The 22,290-nt window shown below is 38.9% G+C and overlaps 1 protein-coding gene across 1 annotated transcript in view; it reads right to left on the bottom strand.

Moving 5' to 3' along the window:
• The window catches only part of LOC136865921 (uncharacterized), a 333,721-nt gene that overhangs the window by 23,487 nt on the left and 287,944 nt on the right, over positions 1-22,290 (bottom strand). Inside the window, exon 11 of the mRNA XM_068226916.1 lies at positions 19,216-19,286. The gene's annotated coding sequence lies outside the window, so the exon portion shown is untranslated. The remainder of the gene's footprint in view (positions 1-19,215; positions 19,287-22,290) is intronic.

The following is a 22,290-nucleotide window of genomic DNA, read 5'->3' as shown; positions in this document are numbered from 1 at the left end:
TTGGTGGACATTGCAAAACTTTTCTTCACCTTTTAAGCATTAAAGGTTTATCTTCAGAAATTCAACTTCTACAAACATAAAAACTTTACTGCACCGGCAACAACAAAATTTTGAAATTGCAACCAACCAAATTACTAAAATCTTATAAATGCTTCCGCAATTAATCTTAATATCAACATCAAAACTTGGACCTTATTTTGGAAACAAAGCTTATGTTCTTCTGTGTTACCCCTTGGAGGAACTTTTGGGGGGGGGGAGGTCTGTACCGGGCGGTACACCTCTACTCTGTTTATTTAAAAGTTGCGCCAGTTGAAACTCCTCTTCTGGAGGAAGGTTGAACTTTATCTATTCTATTAATTCTCTACTTTCTCAGAAGATGTCACCACGTGGAAAATTTTGAGTTTTTGAACTGTGTCACTTTTGATGTGTTTTTGTTTCGCTTGAAGTAAGAAGTGTGAACTTTCTCTTCTAGAGGACACTACTGAAGAATTACAATAGTGCGACCTAGTGCGAAATCAAAGAACTATTTTGTTGGAGAAATTTTTATTTCAAAAGTTTGTTTCTTGTTAAATTTCTTTCTGTTATTGTTTAAGTTGGCTGTATACCCCTCTTTTTCCCCTTAGTTTGGATCTAGCCAATCCCGAATTTCTTTAATTAATTTTCCACCAATAATGTGTTTCTTTTTCCTCTATGTAGGGGTTTCTTTTCCCGAACCAATAAAGATTTTGTGGGAGGGTGTTTTATTTCCCCTAACGCCTAGAATCTTCCGCGAGAGGATATAAACTGCTGATTTTGGGGTCTCCGGGCCACTTCTGTTCCATCTTTCAGTGTATTAAGTACATAGCAGGAGGCGGGAAGCGCCTCTTTCCTCGGCAGCGATCTACTACCAGGTAATGGCCTATTAATATCTTCTTTTCTTGCTAGGTCGGCAGTTTAACTCTCGCGGCGGGTTCGAAGCGTTTTCCATCATGTAACCTTTTCCTAAAATGTAACTACTCTTTTCTTCTTTTTCTTGTAAAGCTACATATTGGGATAGAGAGTGCTAACCCTCTCGAGCTCCCACTCACATTTGTTTTGAGGTGAACTTATTTTCTCAAACTTTTCTTCGTTTATGTAATGTAAAGTGTTCTTCTCTAAGTCACCTCTGTAGTATGGGACTAGCCCTTGCGTTAGTGGCCCAGAGCCAGATTAGGTTTTAAAAGCAAAGTGTATTAGGAGTGCAAGTTCGCCTCCTCTCAAGTTGTATTTTAGAGGTCATGTATTAATCTTTTCTCACCTAATAGACCTCAGTAGGTTGGGTATTTTACCCCTGTGTATATGTCCTTTGAGGACAACTTGAAAGTTGAGTTTGGTGTGGCCTGGGAGAGGCTTAACTTTAAGAGCGAGTGGCTCTTTTCTAAAACTGAGAGTTGTATGCCTCGAGGAGGCTTTGCTGTGTAATTTGGAGCAAGGGCTCCAGGGTTTGAGTGGGGTCTTCTGCCCCTTTTGTTGAAATTGGTATATCGTAAAGTTGAGCTAGTTGCTCAAGAATTGTGTTTTCAGGGCTCGAAGCCCAAATTCTTTAATCCCTGTAATTGTACATTTCAAGTTGTATTTCGGCTACTAAGTACCTGTTCTATTTGTTGTTACCTAATTTTGAAAAGAAAATATAACCTTGTTAAATTTTAAAATTTAATTTCTCTTTAGTAGCTTGAGACCTATTCACCACCCAGCACCTTCTTTCATGCTTAACTACCACAAAAACTCGGTAACAAAAATAATTGAAAATAGTATCGAATCCACACTTTTCGGTTCAGCTGAGATGAATAGCAACACTCCAAATTTTTCAAGTCTAAGTTCGGCCCCTTTTGCGGTGGGGGACGAGGGGGCAGTGAGATATAAAAATCTATCTGTCTATCTATGTCCTATCTTCTATATATATAAATGGATGTATGTGTGTAAATGACACATCTCCCCCTAAACCACTGGAGTAATTTCAATCAAATTTTTAACACTTATTATTTGCTATCTGGAGACGAGCACTGTGGGGCTAAGCCATCACTAGTCCCCTTAGGAGTAGGGGTCAGGGGGGTTAGGTACAAAAATAATCGAAAATAATGCCGAATCCATAGTTTTCGAGGTCACTGAGGTGAATAGTGACATTCCGGAATTTATTGAAGTCCAAGTCCAAGTCCCCTTTTGATGGGGGGATGAGGGGGGAGTGAGATGCAAAAATAATCGAAAACAGTGTCGAATCCATAGTTTTCTGGGTCGCTCAGGTGAATAGTAACACTCTGAATTTTTTGTAAGTGAAAGTTCATCCCCCTTTGTGGTGGGGAGGGGGAGTGAGATATAAAAATAATCGAAAATAGTGCCGAATCCATAGTTTTTGGGGTCACTGAGGTGAATAGTGACACACAGAAATTTTTATAAGTCCAAGTTCAGCCCCTTTGTGGTGGGGGGCGAGGGGGGCAGTGAGATATAAAAATGATCAAAAATAGTGTCAAATCCATAGTTTTCAGGGTCGCTGAGATGAATAGTAATAATCTGTATTTTTTTTTTGCTATTGGCTTTACGTCGCACTGACACAGATAGGTCTTATGGCGATGATGGGACAGGAAAGGGCTAGGACTGGGAAGGAAGCGGCCGTGGCTTTAATTAAGTTACACCCCCAGCATTTGCCTGGTGTGAAAATGGGAAACCACAGAAAACCATTTTCAGGGCTGCTGACAGTGGGGTTCAAACCCACTATCACCTGAATACTGGATACTGGTTGCACTTAAGCGACTGCAGCTATCGAGCTCGGTAATTCGGATTTTTATATGCAATGTTCAGCCCTCTTTGCGGTGGGGGAGAGGGGTTTGTGAGATATAAAAATTATCGAAAATAGTGTCGAGTCCATAGTTTTCAGTCTTGCTGAGATGATGGTGACACTCCAGATTTTTTAAGTCCAAGTTCGTGGGTGAATAGAGATGAAAAGGAATATTTCCAAAATGACCAAGATAATGAACGTATGCAAGTACATTCTAGCATAGTTCTCTATCAATATTGATACAAGTATGACTTACTATCTTGAAAAAATATTGTTGGGGTAAGAGACCCCTAGCCCCCTAGGGTAGGGGTTAATGTAAAAATAGTTGAAAACGACCGATATTTGTGTCAAATGCATAGTTTTTGGGGTCACTGAGATGAACTGTGACACTCTGAATGCCATTTAGGACAATGTTCAGTCCCAACTGGCAGAGGGGGTGAGAACAAGTGAAGAAAAGAAAATGTCCAAAGTGACGAGAGTTTACGGACGTAAGTGAATATGTTCTAGCATACCACCCAACCAAACTTGGTACCTATATGAATTACCTGGAAAAAATTACTAGAGGGGGATGATTCAGCTAGCACCACTAGCGGTAGTGTTGAATTATTAAAAAATACGGAAAGAGGGGTGAAATATTAAGTTAATAAACAACAATAAATATTAATGTACAGCCCATAGTTTTCGGGGTCCCTGAGGTGAATAATAACACTCCGGATGTCTTTGAAGTCCATGTTCAACCAGCATTGGCAAGAGGATGAGCAGGGGAGAGAAGAAAAATGTCCAAACTTATGGAAATTACGCATGTATGTATGATTCTTCTGGCATAGCCCTCATACAGTGTTGGTACACATATGACTTACTATCTGAAATAAATACTGTTGGAGGAAAACACCCCTAGCACTCCTAGAGGAGAAGGTAAAACATAGAAATAAACAACAATGGTTGATATCAAAGTTGAATCCATTGTTTACGAGATCGCTGAGTTGAACTGCGACACTCTGGATTCTGGTTAAGTCATACTTCAGCCGCCATCAGAATGGACGTTGAGAAGGGGTGAAAATTAATGTAAAAATAACTGAGATTATGGATGTATGTGGCTATGTTCCAGCACAGCTCTCAAAGAAAGTTCGTACACATATGACTTACTATGTGAAAAATATACTGTTGGGGGAAAATACTCCTAGCACTCCTAGGGAATGGGGGGGGTTAAAATATAAAAATAAAAACTCCTGATATTAATGTCAAATCCATTTTTAGGATGTCGCTGAGATGAACCGTGACACTCTGGATGCTGGTGAAGTCCTACTTCAGCCACAGTCAGATTGGAGGTTGAGAACAGGTGAAAATAAATGAATAAATGACCGAGATCATGGATGTATATGAGTGTGTTCCAGAATAGCTCTCAACGAAACTTTGGTACACATATGATCATCAGGAGGAAAAAACCCTGTGGAGATGGAATATCCGAAGCCCTGCAAAGGTGGGGGAATGGGAGGGGAAAATAACCTATATTATTGTTGTGCAACTCCTTGGCTGAATGGTCAGCCTAGCAGCCTTCGAATCAGTGGATCCTGGGTTTGATCCCTGGTCTGCTAGGGGATTTTAATCTTATGATTATTTTTTCTGGCTCGGGGACTGGGTGTTTATGTTTGTCCCAACACTTCTTCATATTCAGACAACATACTATACCACCAACCACGACAGGAACAAGCAATACTGATGAATGATTATGTTCCTCCATGTAGGATTGGTGTCAGGAAAGGCATCCGGTCGTAAAACAGGGCCAAAGCCACACGTACGATGCAGTTCGTTACCTGAAACCCACAGGTGTGGGAAAAGTGGTAGAAGAACTTATATTAATGTCGAATCCGTTGTTTATGTGTTGCTGATATGAACTGCTACGCTCTGGATACTGTTAACGTCCACGTTCAGTCTTCATTCAGACTGGACGCTGAGATCGGCTTAAAAGTAAATCATCTAAAATAACCAAGATTAGTGTTGAATCGACTGCTCTTGGGGCCGCAAGGGTGATGGGTGGCAGTTGAAATCGTATACATCGTATCTATAGTGCGACGGGTAAATACATATACTGTAGTTATCAATGATTATATTTTTGACAGGTTCAGATACATACCGGACAATTTGAGCTTCCATAACGATGAAGTTTTACTCAAAAATTAAATAATCAAAAACTTGAAATCAAAGACGTTTCAATAAAACTACATCACAGATCATCAACATTTCAAAAAGGAATTCACTTCACACGTAACTGCTAATAAAAATCAAGAATATCCGGGCAACACCACAGCTAGTTATGAAATAGATTACAATATGTACATCCACATCAATATACAACTTCACTATAGACTGTTTATGTCTTTCAACATTCAGTCTCTCTGTGCCTGTAAATTTACTTAATACCACCACATTTCTCTAGTTGTAATTAGCTCTCTCGCCTTGCTTAGTACTTCACCTGTTATCGTTAAATCATTAAACTGAGTCTAACCATCATCATCTTGGTATCCCTCAATAACTATTCCCCTTCATGACTGGGTCCTTTATTCTCTTGGGAAACCTATCCTCCTCAATTCACACTGAACAATTCCAACATCAAGGAGGGTTTATCTTACGGCTCCATCAACGGAGTACATTCATAACCTAAACCTCATCTCCCCATTCCAGGAAATATCCTGGCATTGTTCCAGCCTGTTTGTACCAGTGTGTATTGTCACTACCTTCAAGCCAATTATTACTGTCTTATGAAAACCGATATCCTGACTCCACCCAACTTTCTTTCCCTTAAAACATTGTCGGCCTAAAATAGATCAGTTTAAAGATAGTTGTAAAAGGGAAATTACATCTTTCTTAGAGAATACTGTCCATTGCAACTGAAAGGTCACACCATTATCGTTGCTGCACCTTGATTCAATCACAGTTCCAATATGACCATCCTCAAATAATACACACTGTCAATAGTTGAAATTATGTAACTGCTCTGCCAGTATATTCCCAACCTGACAATCAGTTCTCTTAGGTATCTTATCTACTGACATTACATTAGTCCTGGAAAGTCAAATGTTTGCATGACACTCATTGCACCTATTTTCAAGTTTGAAGGTATCAGACTGCAGGCTTTCAGCACAATCTGCTGCTAAGACCAAGTTGTTGGCATAAACCAAATAAATTACTACATATCCAACTAACTGAATCCATCAATGCCAATTTATACAGTTGAGTAGAAAACCCATCCAAACTATGAACAACAAAGGTGAGAGATTACAGCCTTTTGCAACCCTTGTAAGTTCCTTAAGAACAAACTCATTCTACCATCAATTCTCAATGCAGCCCAATTTTAAACATACATTCCCTTGATTGCTTAGAGTAATTTACCCTTAAACTCATAGTCCCACTGTAGGGCTAATATCTTTTACAAAACACACATCTAAGTATACTCTCCTGAATGCATTTTTCAATTAAGTCATCTATACTGAAAATTTGATGCTAACAGCTCCTCTGTATTCTGAACTCACTCAGGTTCTTATCAAACAACACATTCAATTCCAAAATTTCAGTGAACACCTTGCCTGGTATACCAATCAATCAAATACTTTAATAGTTGTTGAAATCCTTACTGCTCCCATGCATTCCATAGAGGTAGTATGCCTGCCTCTTGTCCGGAGGCTGCGGATTCGATTCCCGGCCAGGTCAGGGGTTTTTCTCTCGCCTTGAGGGCTGGTTCGAGGTCCACTCAGCCTATGTGATTAGAATTGAGGAGCTATCTGATGGTGAGATGGTGGCCCCAGGCTTGAAAGCCCAGAATAACAACCGAGAGGATGCATTGTGCTCACCACACGACCCCTCGTAATCTGCAGGCCTTCGGGCTGAGCAGCGGTTGCAGGGCAGGCCAAGGCCCTTTCAAGGGTGTTAAGTGCCATGGGGTTTGGTTATTCAATACAATCCACTGTTGTGTGGTTAAATGAACATAGAAACTACCAAATTTTAAGGTACAGGTTTCGCCTCTCTTTTTTTTTTTTTTTTTTGCTAGGGGCTTTACGTCGCGCCGACACAGATAGGTCTTATGGCGACGATGGGATAGGAAAGGCCTAGGAGTTGGAAGAAAGCGGCCGTGGCCTTAATTAAGGTACAGCCCCAGCATTTGCCTGATGTGAAAATGGGAAACCATGGAAAACCATTTTCAGCGCTGCCGATAGTGGGATTCAAACCTACTATCTCCCGGATGCAAGCTCACACCCGCACGCCTCTACGCGCACGGCCAACTCGCCCGGTCGCCCCTCTTTTACTGGACATCATCAGCCTTATCTAATCCTGAAACAAACATTATTCTGAGGACCTTATCCAGTTTACATAAAATATGCTGTTAAACACTGACATTGTGGTTCCTTATATCTACAGTACAAGATTACCTAGAAAACATGTGTACACACATTAAAATCACTTTAAAAACATTGAAATGTTCGTCTAAAATAATTTTGTGTCATATTATTTCTTTAAAATGTTCATGTCTGGTTCTAAAATGGATCTTCTTCATAAATGCTTGAACAATAAGCAACACTTAGGGACCAGTGTACTGAACCCAAGGCTATCAGTGGAACAAAGCATGCATATTAAGTGCAAAAGCTGTTATAAAAACATAAGGGTTAAAAATGCATTGCCACACTGAAATGATATGGATTAAGTTGTCATAATATTTGTTGTGTAAAAATCTTCGTTGCTAACGAGTACTAGAAGACATTGGGGTGTTGGTGAGAATCGCTGCTAAAACTTTTCAAAAGAGTGAACTATAAGCCCGCATGACAACTTCATGGAAATGTTATTCCCCTTGTAGATGTAGACAATCATAGAAAGAAACGTGAATATCCTGTAATGAAAAAGAAAAAGGACTTGTAGGCATGAGATGGAGCGTGGAATTTTACTGGAAAATAACTTTTATATAAAATGGGTACTTAATCATTCAGCAGATATTATGTACGTCCTAATGTTTCAGCAGCGCGTGCTTGTCTGGTGTTCTTACTCCTAGTGTTATATCAATGCCGTAGAGGCAGTGGGGAATGCTGAGGGGAGTCGGAGGTGGTGGGCAGAGCTTTGCATGCCAATTTAGACATAGGACGGGGGTTGTTATACTTTGTTCAATAGGACATATTATTTTTGTGCTGTGTGCTACAGAACTGTCAGTAAACAACATTACTTACAAATTGATGAGACAGGTTTATGTATTACAAGTTGTCCATTGCATGACCATATCAATGAGTATAATAAAGAAGTTAGTATAAATAACCACCTAATCGATACTTTATTATTGCCTCAGGCAAAACTGAATATAAATTAACACTTACAGGGCATGTTTCGACCACTTAGTGGTCCTCTTCAGCTGTTCGATTAGGTGGTTATTTATACTAACTTCTTGACAGGTTCATGTGTTTGAAATTTTTCAAGTGACCAGCTATTTAGGACTCTGTTTCTTAAAAGTAGTACATGCCCATTATTTCACATAAGGGAACACAGACTATGGAACTGAGCATTAACAATTTATGGTTGCGAGATAGGCAGTAGACTATTTCTTGAACATTACATGCCCATTACTGAATGTGATAGAACATAGATTGTGTAATTGAATATTATGATATTATCATGCACAAGGAAGAATGTACAGACTCTGTTTAGACTTCACAAACTGTATTCAAACTTACAGTCAGGAACACAGTGCATTCAGCGTATCGAACTTGTGCAGTTGGACGGTGATGGTTCGATTGCATTATTAAGTGGAACCTTGGTTCAAAATATCACAAGTAAAATTTCCCTATGATGTTACACTGTTACACTTGCTTAATCATGACCCGACAGTCTTATAACCCACCAAGTGGCATGAGCAATTTGACACCACATCTATGGAATGTACTGTATGGACTTAACCACCCATGTCATCACGTGAACTTCCGTTATGGGACACGTTATCATGGTGTTCTAGGTCGTCGATGGATACGTGCTGCTCTGGAGCTGCAAGGATGCAGTCAGATGGAACCAGCAACTTCAAGATCCAGAACAACAACATAACGGTGATGTACATCTGTGTTGTTTAAAGAAGAGTCAGTTTGAACTTCATGAACTGTGACTTCCAATTTAACTTTCAAGTCTACAAGTCACTTCCAGTTTTCCAAGTAACTATCAATTTTGTGACTTCCAATTTAACTCTCATGTTCATAAGTTACTTTCAATTCCTCAAGTAACGTCCAATTTTACAAATAACATTCAATTTTACACATAAAGCCAGGGTAATATTAAGTCTTAACAGAGCTACTCCAAAGCTGAAACAAACTTGCTAACCAGTGGAAAGAACTTTGAGAGACATTTATAGAATGCAATTGAGACAGCCATTTCGTTAGATATTTTCCCAGTGAATTACAACTTGAATAATATCAACTTTATTAATTATTTCAAGAGCGAACTCTGACTAATGTATGATAATTTTTTAATTCGGCATTCAATTTAGGATATTGAGAGTGAAATTTATTTATTTTCATAATAAGTCAAATTGATTAATTATTCCAAGAGGAAACTTTATTTATTTTGTTATAGTTTTGAATTGAGTGCTTGTTAGACTTTCAAGAATGAACTTTGACCATTTTACTATACCTACATACCTACAATTCAAACATCAAGAATAAACTTTATTTGCTTTCAAATACCGTATTTACTCGCGTATTAGACCCCCTTTTTTTTTTCCACTTTTACAGTCAAAAAATGCGAAGGGGGGTCCAATATGCGATAACGTCAAATTTCGTGCAGTGAACACATGACTTCTAGGCTATAAATTGTACACGTAAACATTCTACACTATTCTTTAATAAACTTATGAATGTATTCTGCGTTTTACTGGCTATTTTCGTTCGAAAATTTATAAATTTAAAAAGACAATGGTGAACATGACTTTTAGGCCTACATATATTTTAAATATAATCAATCACTTTTATTTACCGTATTAAGCAATGTTAACACAAAATAATGAAAAAGAACTTAATGGCCAGTCATTTGTCACTGTCAGTTGTATTTGATAGTTCGGGAAACACGCGAGCATCGTCGTACCTACGTTACCAACGCTCAGCTGATGCAATACGACCGCGGCGCACAGCCCGCATAAAATGTAATACTGTACTCCAGAAGATAATTATTCATGAGGTAAAATAAATTCACAAAGTATACACTTACTAACAACATCCGGCACTAAAATGAGAATACAAGAATAAAAGAGAGTGAGGAAATAACAAATTACGGTACTTACAGTTAAGGGAGGTTATGGTGTACAAAAGAAACACTCCACTGATCCGAGACTCAAGTAACTTTCTTGCCACGTGTATTTCCCGGAATAAACGAGACATGGTACACACAGAACTAGATACACTAACCAACACACAAATATCAATAAAACTACAGCTACAATAAACTATTAAACGCATAAAAAACTACGTTATTGCACTAATGCTGTGAACTACGCTATCCTAGAGAGATGAAGACTAGAAGTAATATAGCAATTTAAAAAACACAAATTACTGATGAAAATGTTCAAGATCACAAACCGTATCGGTAGGCAAAAAGTCTATTTACAAGCTATAATGTTCAGGTTATAGCAATCCTAACCACTGCTTTCATCTGAACCATCGTCTGTGTCGTCATCTTCCCCGCTGCTGGCATTACTATCCCACGTGACGTCGTCTTCACTCCCATCGAGAGCATTTGAGATCCCAGTTTTTTTGAAACTTTTCACAATAGTTTCGTTCTTGATAAGAGCCCACGCAGTGAGAACCCATTCACATATGGTTTCTAGAGATGGTCTCTGTATTCTTCTAGAGATGGTCTCTGTATTCTCCCAGTTGGTGTGAATTTATGTGTAGCAGAAGCCATCCATTCCGAATAAAGCCTTTTCATGTGACCCTTAAATGGCTTGTTAATGGACACATCTAGAGGCTGGAGTATTGATGTTAGTCCTCCAGGGATGATTGCGAGATCCGTCTTTAGGGATTTCAGTTCGTCCTTAATGGCATCTAACAAATGACCCCTAAAGCTATCTAACACAATTAAGGCTTTCTGCTGCAGCAGTGCTCCAGGACGACGACTCCACACGGTTTTCAGCCAGTCTTGAACCAGGTCTGCTGTCATCCAACCTTTCTCATGTACTCGAACATGAATACCGCTCGGAAATTTTCCCTTTGGTAGAGTCTTCCGTTTAAATATTATGTATGGAGGAAGCTTCCTACCATCGGCAGTTACGCAAAGCATGACTGTACATCTCATTTTCTCAGCACCACTTGTACGCATTACGACACTAGAAGCACCTTTTTCATGAATAGTAGTGTTTCGGGGCATGTCGAAATAGATCGGAGTTTGATCTGCGTTGCCAATCTGAGAAAGCAAGTAGTTGTTTAATTTCCTTTGCTGAATGTTGTAACGATGAAAAGAGATGACTTTATCCGTATAATCGTGAGGTAGTCTCTGGCAAATAGTTGTTCGTCTTCTCAAACTCAGACCATTTCTCCTCATGAAACGTGTAGCCCAACCCCTGCTGGCTTTGAACTGTTGCCGACTGAGATTCAATGTTCTTGCCACTTCAAGTGCTTTAAGCTGTATCATATCATGAGTTACAGCAAAACCATCATTTCTCAACTCTGTTATATATTCTAGTACTTTGATATCGATCTCAGGATATTTGCCCGTTTTGGTCCCACGAAAAGTTCGCAAACTTTTATTTGCTGCTTCCAGTTTCTCTTTTTGCTTGCGCCAATATCTGATTATGTTTGGTTGCACATTAAATGTCCTGGCCGCTGACTTCACCCCTTGTTTTTCCGCTAAATTCACAGCGTTTAATTTGAAAGCTGCGGTGAAACTACATTTCTTATGTTTCGTACTATTTACCTCCATGATTTGAAGCAAAAATCACTTAACAACAGGCAACTTAACTAGACACACGCCACTATCAAAAGAAAGTTGTTAATAGTACGTTTTCGCGCCGTTAATGTACCGATACCACTACCTTCGTGATGTAAGCAAGCTGTACTACTGTAGGCGTCCGTGCGTGCTCACTTGTGTCTAGGCAATGACGTTCAGCCATAATCGGCTGTACCCGGACCTGCTCGGGTAATCTCGGCATATGGCCCGTCCCACCAAGCGTTTCAGCGCGGTGCAGCCAGCAGCACTCACAATGGCCAGTAGCATGAATACGAACAGCTGTTACTTTTTAGAATTAGGTACCGGTAATCAGTTTAACAGCCACAGAATCTCTTATGATAGTGTAATTCATATATTTCAGTTATTCCTATGTTGGTCTGGTTGTTCTCTAGACATGAGTGAGAGAGTACATTCTATTTCACTTGATAGTTCACCTCGTGGGTCACTTTGGAAATTTGAAAAGCATTGTTGTTATTAACTTAAATAAGAAATCGAACTCAGGGCCCCGGGAATGGCAGCTAATAGTGCTAAAGCTACGGAAATAGACATCTCTTAACTATAAGACAGACGTATCACACGATTTTGGTGTGAGCTCTAATCGGGCGGGTCGGACGGACGAACCTTGAGCTCTCTCAGTGTAGAAAGCTGCGGTGAGTGGAGAGTTTCACTTCCGCCTCTCTTCCTGCAGGGAGGCCAACCAGCTGGCAATGGAACCAACAGTAACAAAGTTCGTCATATTGACATATATAAGGTTAAGAATTCAAAGCATATTTTCATAAACCGCCATTTGCGTCACAAGTACTGATTATATCAGCTTTTACTGGACATTTTAAGTCTCAATTCATTCACTGATGGCCGATTGCGAGTCTATGGAGGAATACTCGCCACCGTATTTTCTGACATGTTGGCAATTTTCCAAGACACAGACACACGTACTGTGATAGTCTGTAGTTGGAAAGTCGAGAATAAAAAAGTAGTAGGCCTATTTCTCCGTTTACGCTAATCCACCTACAAACTCGGACAATATTCTGTGATGCTTGTACCGTACTGCTGTAGTGGCTGTCGCAGATAAAGCTGTCAGCTCCGATTGTGCCGATCTGGCAAAAGGCAGCTGAGGGCTCAAGAAAATGAGCGCAAACTTGTACACACATTTGTACGACGTCATCAGAGCTGCAGTACAGCTTGTAGTACCCGCTACGAAGCGGAATCGTTTATTGGTCTCAGCTGAATTTCGTTACGGGGTCTAATATGCGAGATTTATTTTTTTCCATTCTCTTGGTCTCAAAAAGCCGGGGGGGTCTAATAGGCGAGGGGGTCTAATACACGAGTAAATACGGTATCAAATTTCGAAGGTATGCAACTTCCATTTGATAAGGACTGCATGACATCACAGGGAATTTATTTACAATTACCACCAACAATAAAAGTTAATGTGGCCTACTATGCAATATTTATTCAATTGCAATTCCCTCTCTGCACACTATCCTGCTCTAAGAATGCACATGCCCTGCGTATCTGTTACTGGTTCAATATATTACATACATACACCATCATTATAGACCATTATGCCTTTCAGCGTTCAGTCTGCAAGCCTCTGTGAATTTACTAATCGTCACCACAATCCTCTATTTGCAACTAGTGCTGTGGCCACATTTAGTTCTATAGCTCTTATCTCTAAATTGTTAGAAACTGAGTTTAACCATCATTGTCTTGGTCTCCCTCTACTTCTTTTACCCACCACAACAGAGTCTATTATTTTCCTAGGTAACCTATCCTCCCCCATTCGCCTCACATGACCCCACCACCGAACATAGTTTATGCATATAACTTCATCTGTCAAGTTCATTCGAAACTTAGACTTTATCTTGTACCCGCCTGCCATTGCTCCCGCCTGTTTGTACCAGCAATAATTCTCGCTATTTTCATGTCTGTTACTTCTAACTTGTGAATATTATAACCTGTCTGACTCATTGGCTGAATGGTCAGCGTACTGGCCTTCCGGATCAGAGGGTCCCGGGTTTGATTCCTGGCCAGGTCGGGGATTTTAACCTTCATTGGTTAATTCCAATGGCCCGCGGGCTGGGTGTTTGTGCTGTCCCCCCCATCCCTGCAACTCACATGCCACACATAACACTATCCTCCACCACAATAACACGCAGTTATCTACACATGGCAGATGCCGCCCACCCTCATCAGAGGGTCTGCCTTACAAGGGCTGCAATCGGCTAGGAATAGCCACACAAAATTATTATTATTAATATGATAACCTGAGTCCACCCACCTTAGCTCCCGTAAAGCAAAGTTGGTCTGAAAACAGACCGATGTAAAGATAATTTGGTCCGGGAGCAACAGAATACTGTTGATCGCAACTGCGAGCTCACTGCATTAGATTTACTGCACCTTAATTCAATCTCACTATATTACCATCCTGGGAAAACACACATCCTAAGTACTTGAAATTAATTACCTGTTCCAGTTTTGTATCACCAATCTGACATTAAGTTCTATTGAATTTCTCACCTACTGACATCAATTAAGTGTTCGAAAGGCTAATTCTCATACCATACTCATTGCACATATTTTCAAGCTGCAAGATATTAGACTGCAGGCTTTCGGCACAGTCAGCCAATAAGACCAAGTCGTCAGCATAGGCCAGACTGCTAACAATACTTCCATCTAACTGAAGCCTTCCCTGCCATTTTATACCTTCCAGCAGATGATCCATTTAAATACAAAAAACAAAGGTGAAAGATTACAGATTTGTCTAACCCCTGTAAGTACCCTGAACCAAGAACTCATTATACCATCAAATCTCACTGCAGCCCAATTGTCAACATAAATGCCATTGACTGATTTTAATAATCTGGCCTTAATCCCATAGTCCTGCAGCACAGTGAACATCTTTTCCCTCGGTACCCTGTCATAAGCTTTCTCTAGATCTACGAAACATAAACGCAACTGTCTATTCCTCTCATTGCATTTTTCAGTTACCTGGTGCATACCAAAAATCTAGACCTGACAGCCTCTCTGTGGTCAGAAACCACACTGGTTTACTTCCAACTTCCTCTCAACCACAGATCGCACGGTCCATTCCAAGATCCCAGTGAATACTTTGCCTGGTATATCAATCAATGAGATACCTCGACAGTTGTTGCAATCCTTCGTGTTCCCTTGCTTATAGATAGGTGCAATTACTGCTTTTGTCCAATCTGAAGGTACCTTACCAACACTCTATGCTAATCTTATTATTCTATCAAGCCCTTTCATTCCTGCCTTCCTACTATACTTCACCATTTAAGGTCTAATTTCATCTATTCCTGCTGCTTTTTGACAATGGAGTTCATTTACCATTCCTTCTACTTCTTCAAGCAAAATTTCACCTCCATCATTTTCCTCCTCCCCATGAGCTTGTTCGTGACACCACCATGAAGATATCCTTTTATGCAGAGAAGATTTTCAAAATATTCCCTCCACCTGTCCAGTGATTCCCTGGGATCTATTATAAGTTCACCTGAATTACCCAAAACACTGTTCATTTCCTGTTTCCATCCCTTCCTAAGATTCTTTATTACTGCCGAGAAAGGTTTTCCCTGCTGCTAGACCTAGCCTTTCCAGGTTATTACCAAAATCTTCCCACGACTTCTTTTTGGATTCAGCAACTGTTTGTTTCGCTCTGTTTCCTTCATCTATGTACAATTTCCTGTCTGCATCAGCCTTTGTTTGGAGCAATTGATGATAAGCCTTTTTCTTACCTTTACAAGCTGCTCTCACTTCATCATTCTAAAAAGATGTTTGCTTTTTCCCATCTTTACACACAGCTGTTCTTAGGCATTTCCTTGCTGTTGCTATTACAGCATCCCTCTATGCCACCCATTCTCTTTCTATATCCTGAAGCTGCTTACTTTTCACTGTTTGGAACTTCCTACTAATTATATCCATGTACTTTGCCTAATTTCCCTGTCCTGGAGATTTTCTACACTTATTCATTTATGGAGAGATTTCACTTTATCTATCCTAGGCCTGGAGGTACTTAGTTCACTACAGATCAGGTAGTGGTCAGTGTCATCGAAAAATCCCCGAAAAACCTGTATGTTCCTAACAGATTTCCTGAATTCGAAGTCGGTTATGATATAGTCTATTATGGATCTGGTACCCCTAGCCTCCCATCTGTAGCAGTGATTAGCCTTATGCTAGAAGAATATATTCGCATCTGCTAAACCCATACTAGCACAAAAGTCCAGCAAACACTTCCCATTCCCATCAGCTTCCATATCTTCCCTACATTCACCAATCACCCTTTTGTATCCCTCAGTTCTATTTCCAATTCTCGCATTGAAATCGCTCATTAGTACTATCCTCTCCTTGCTGTTAACTCTGACTACGATGTCACCCAATGCTTCATACAACTTGTCAATTTTATCCTCATCTGCACCCTCACATGGTGAATATACTGGGACAGTTCACATCCTAATTCCTCAAACTGCCTAATCTACCCACATCATTTGCTCTTTTATGTGCCTAACAAAAACAATGTTGCGTGCAATTGCATTTCTGATGAACAGCCCTACGCCAGACTCTGCCCTTCCCTTTCTAACACCCGTTAAGTACACTTTATAATCTGCTAGATCTTGCTCGTTATCTCCCCTTGTCCGAATACCACTTACTCGTAGCACATCCAGATGCATCCTCTTTGTTGACTCAGCCAGCTCTACTTTCTTTCTTCCATAAGCCCTATTAATATTGATAGCTCCCCATCGAATTCCATTTTGTTTGCCAAGTAGTTTCCAAGGAGTTCGTCACCTGGGATGATATGTATCAGGCACTTCACATTCCTCTATAGGCCTATCGGATTCGGGAACTGGAATTTCCTCGTCACTTTCACTATCTGAGTCTATTTCAGGCATAAGTTCATCACCAGAATCATCATTGTGAACAACATCTAACCGTTCTTCTTCCGTAAGAAACTTTGTGTTATAAGCCTTTATACTATGCTCGGTAAGAACGACACACACTGCATTGGAATCTCAAGTACTGAGGAAATGCAGGGATTTTTACCAAAAAGTAGATTTGGAAAACCTGCAAAGAAGCCGGAATGTATAACCCACACATACATGGAGTGGATATTACTGATCAGTTCAAAAGCCTAAAATGTTTTTATTTTACAATATGCCCTCTTAAATGCATTTAGGCTTCATCAAAAGAACATGTACCTCTCATTTCTGTTGTTCATGCAAAGAGTCTGTAGATATCAGACACAAAAGATTTGCAAATAATTTAGTCAGTATCTCCAGTTCCTTCTGTAGCTTCTTCATCAAGTATGAACACCTCCAAATCCCCACCCCCACGACGAGCACCTACAAATGACCCAGTTTCCTGGCTTGATGGTAAAAGGAAGCAGCATGTTCTTGTTAAATTTCCCCCCGTAAAAAGTAAAAGCACCCCCTTATGGAAGTGTAGCGTGTACATAAGTTAGAAGTAAAACAATATGTTACTGCAATAAGTGTGGTGTTCCTCTCCACCCTGTAACCTGTCACACAAGATATCACAAGAGGTAGGCAGAGAGAATCAAAGAGAAATATACTTGATTTTGCTATCAAATGATTTATTGAAATGACCTGGATTTCAAAGTAGTACTGTATGTTCAAGTGGAGAAACAGTTATCAATTATCTAATAATAATAATAATAATAATAATAATAATAATAATAATAATAATAATAATAATGTTATTTGCTTTATATCCAACTAACTACCTTTCACATTTTTCGGAGATCCCGAGGTACCGGAATTTAGCCTCGCAGGAGTTCATTTCCGTGCCAGTAAATCTACCGACATGAAGCTGAAGTGTTTTAGCACCTTCAAATGCCACCGGACTGAGCTGGGAACAAACCTGCCAAGTTGGGGTCAGAAGGCCAGTGCCTCACCGTCTGAGCCACTCAGGCCAGCTATCCATTCTCTAGTGACATTTCATTTTGCAACATGGTTGCCTTCATCGCAATGTTCAATACACGTGTGTGTTTAACAGGCTACTGGAACTTTGGGATTTGTCTGTATACAAAGCTTGTAACACTAAGATATCAAACTCGTATGCTTGATAACATTCACCTAACCTCACACCAGTAAGGTGTCTCAAACTGTAAGTGTATGTTGTCACTACCAGTCACTGCCTACAAGAAATACTTAAATTCAAAGGATTCTTGCTGAGATTCCCTGATGAAAGTTACCAACGGATATGTACACTGCACAGCTGAGCACGTCAATGATGAAGGATTATGAGTGTTTTTCTTTGTACATGAAGACCTAGTTGACTGCTGTGTGATATGTATAATTATTGTGGATGTGAGAGCAAGACTACTTCACATTCATTTTGGAAAAGTGCACAGTTTACCATCTAAATCCTTTTACAAATGTGACAATCCTCACACAAATAGGGTGTCCCGTACCGTGCAAAGCTGGATGCAAGTGCATTTGAGTAAAATGCAAATCTGATAGATTTTAAGTTAATATATCTACAAGCAACAGATCAAAAATGAGGTCAAGTTTAAGAAAAGAAGCCAATATAAATATATCAAACAAATACATCGATCAATGAAGCTTTGGTTTACCAAATTTCTTTTCTTAATTACCATAGTTTGAAGTAATTATATTCATTCATTATACTATAAAATCAAACGATGTTGAACTGTCCAGTTACTTGGCAATCTTTTTTATTTTGCTATTGGCTTTACGTCGCACTGACAACAGATATGTCTTACGGAGACAATGGGACAGGAAAGGGCTAGGACTGGGAAGGAAGTGGCCGTGGCCTTAATTAAGGAACAGCACCAGCATTTGCCTAGTGTGAAAATGGGAAACCACGGAAAACCACCTTCAGGGCTGCCGACAGTGGGGTTCGAATCCATTACCTCCTGAATAATGGATACTGACCACACTTAAGCAACTGCAGCTATTGAGCAATCTATTTCTGTATGTAACTGGAAAATTGAGAATGCTTTGGGGGAAATAGTAGCAGATGACATTTCACATGATAAAAATATGACAAAAAATACTGCAGTGACAGTGAAAGAAAAAAGACATTTTTCATAGTTGCTACAAGGTATGGTATTCGAAAAGAACCCATTTCAGAAATACCAGATTCACATCGGATAACTTTTACAGAAATGATTAAATAGAACTATATATAGAGACAGATTAAACATGATCTCAAAACTCCTCAATATTTCACTTAACTCGAACCACTAGAGTATTAGGGTATAAAGGTGACCTTGTAAAGAAATAATTAAAGTAACAAAAATGGCCGGTTCACAGACATAAAAAACACCCAACACTGAGTGTGAGAGTGAATAAATAATCAAGATATTTCATTTTCTGTAGGTTTAAATAGTAATGTTACTGTCTTTATGTCCCACTACATACTTTTTTTACAGTTTTCAGAGATGCCTTATGTAGGTTTCATAGTGTACTTACTTGTTTTCTTCTTTGATATTTGGAACAGGTTGATGTTCTATGAACATCTCCTCCTCGATACCTTCAGAAGGCTATAAGTAGGAAATAACGAAAGAAGAGTAAAATATACATATACAAGAAGCACCTAACAAAATAAATTTCATATTGCTGCAATAAAATAATCATTAATTTGTCTTCCAATGTAAAAATTTAAGAAATACAAAGGAAGAAAGGAAGGGCTGAACAAGTCATAATTATATAGAAAGGTAGGAAAACAAAAGGGAACCCAAAATGATATGATAGCACTTGAACAGGTAGCAACAGAAAAGGAGAAACTTGAAAGGACAAGGATAATATACACATCCTTACACAATTCTCGTTCAATTGCACCTTATTCCATAATAACAAGCTAGTTTATTAAATTATGTGCTCCACTGCTTGTTGCAATGTTTCTATTCATGACTTAAGGACTTAACTTGTCAGTTTTTGTTCCTTTCCATTGCAAAGAGGATTCTAACTATAAAGCAGACATATAATGATCCTCATCCCAACAAAGCTCCCCATGTTCATTAATTAACTACCAATATTCCCAGATGGTTTCTGAATATTTTTTTCTGAAGACAAGTTATTCATTATATTTCCTTCCAATGACAAATATTTCCAGAGAGACACATTATTATATAAGAATGATAGGAGTTAGACAAAGTTTTGATGTCTCCGTTGAACATTTTACTAAGTTTCATTGCAACTGATAACTCTGATACACCATATTACATTTAAAACTGCAGCAATAATGTACTACTTTTAAGTTCTTATATATTACAGCAGGATTACTATTATAATCAAGTTTATTGCCTTCACTCATCATTCTACCAAGTCTCATTGCAAACAATTTCTTGTCAGATGGGTCTCCGCAGGATTGACTTCAAGGATGGGGATGATCCCCAACACACGTAGTAGTACACTAATTTGGATGTGAAATTTTATATAGTGAAGATAACTCTGTCAGCTTCTGATATCAAATTTCATGAAACAAGTTATACAAAATTCACACAACTGTCATAAAAATGAAAATTCACAGCCTGTTTCCAGTCATTCAACTGGGTCAGGAATGGAATCAAAGAAGACCCATCTAGCGGCGAGGATAGGAATTGTGCCAGCTGCCGAAGCCTGTTGCACTCCTCTGAGGCATTGATTAATGAATGACAGATGAAATGAAATGATATTAGCATGTTGCTGGAATGAAAGATGACAGGGAAAACAGGAGTACCCAGAGAAAAACCTGTCCAGCCTCCTCTTTGTCCAGCACAAATCTCACATGGAGTGACCAGGACATGAACCACAGAACCCAGCAGTGAGAGGCCGGCACACTGCCACCTGAGCCATGGAGGTCACATAACTACATGTTATATTACATTTCCTAAATCTCATTTTTGGTCCGTACTGAAAATTTACAGTTCAAAAACAATAAAGGTGTTCTTTAATCCACCTATTCAATACTTTAATTTCCACGTATAGTGGTTACATAAACAGACTATCAGTTAAATGGGACATGTTTTGCCCTCAATTTAGGGCATCTTCATCCTAAAAACAATCTTCAAGAGTACACCTTATATTAATATGGAAGCTAAAAGTTTAGCTAGTTACTAAAATTCAGTACATAAAAATGTGAAAAATGATGTACATTATACAAACATATTAATGAAAACACTGTCAATGATTAAACCATAAACTATTTTGTCTGAGACTAAAACTAATTCCGTTAAAAATTTATAATTAAAATTGTTAGTGGAATACCAAAGTGACAATCACATAATGCCAACGACATGAGGGCGTGAAACACAAGCACAAAAATGAATGTTATAAATAGCTTTCAACAAACATAGAACATTTTCCTGTATCTACTGACATTTCCTGACAAGGTCTCAGACAATAATATTGCCTATGGCCCCTTCTGCAATAATTCAACTGATGCTTCAGTTTCACCTTATGCTCATGATTTCATCACCGGCCTTGAACATGACTTCCATTTTTGTGCTTGTGTTTCATGCCCTCATGTCGTTGGCATTATGTCTTTGTCGCTTTGGTATTCCACGAACAATTTTAATGAACCATTTTAATTATAAATTTTTAATGGAATTAGTTTTAGTCTCAGACAAAATAGTTTATGGTTTAATCATTGATAGTGTTTCCATTAACATGTTTGTATTATGTATCATTTTTAAATTTTTATGTACTGAATTTTAGTAACTGGCTAAACTTTTAGCTTCCATATTAACATAAGGTGTTCACTAGAAGATTGTTTTTAGGCTGAGGATGCCCTAAATTGCGGGCGAAACATGTCCCATTTAACTGATAGCCTATTTATTTAACCACTATACGTGAAAATAAAAGTATTGAATAGGTGAATTAAAGAAAACCTTTATTGTTTTTCAAGGGCTACACAACTGTCATAAAAACAAGCAAATATGCCACAGCCTGAAATAGGCAATTACTGCAATATAACAGTTGCCATGCACTATGCATATTGCAAAGAATCTTGGAACTGTATCAGCTGTTGGATGATATGGGGCAGCTGGCCTTGGAAAATGCTAGTTTCCACACAACACCTAACTATGAATTACAATACGCAATGGAAACCTTGGAACTATGTGAAGAAAATTAGAACATCATCCTAACAAGGCTATGAAAACTACTACATTTCAGGGCATATTCTGAATTAATACCTTAAAGAAACAAGGAGTATCTCATTGAAATTGGATCTATAGTTTTCTAACATTAACTACAGAGCATCAATAACAGTAACAAATGAAAACATACAGAAAATCTGTATTCAAAGATATTCACACAGTCAAAAGCATTAGTAGAAATGACACCAGCTTCTACATCATATGTACTGGAGGACTTTGAAAATATACCATCCACCACACAATACCTAGTGCGAGGTCTTGTAATCAATCGAGGCAGATATGCAAATTAGGTTTTAAATGTTTATATTTTCCCTAGGACATTCAAATTGTATATACTGAAATGAAGGATCACACAATGAAATCTGTTTGGCCATATTCCCACTATTTCCTTTATAAGACAATGGCT

This window comes from Anabrus simplex, chromosome 3, assembly GCF_040414725.1.
Source record: "Anabrus simplex isolate iqAnaSimp1 chromosome 3, ASM4041472v1, whole genome shotgun sequence".
Classification (NCBI taxonomy): Eukaryota; Metazoa; Arthropoda; class Insecta; order Orthoptera; family Tettigoniidae; genus Anabrus; species Anabrus simplex.
This window is presented reverse-complemented; position numbering and strand designations above follow the sequence as displayed.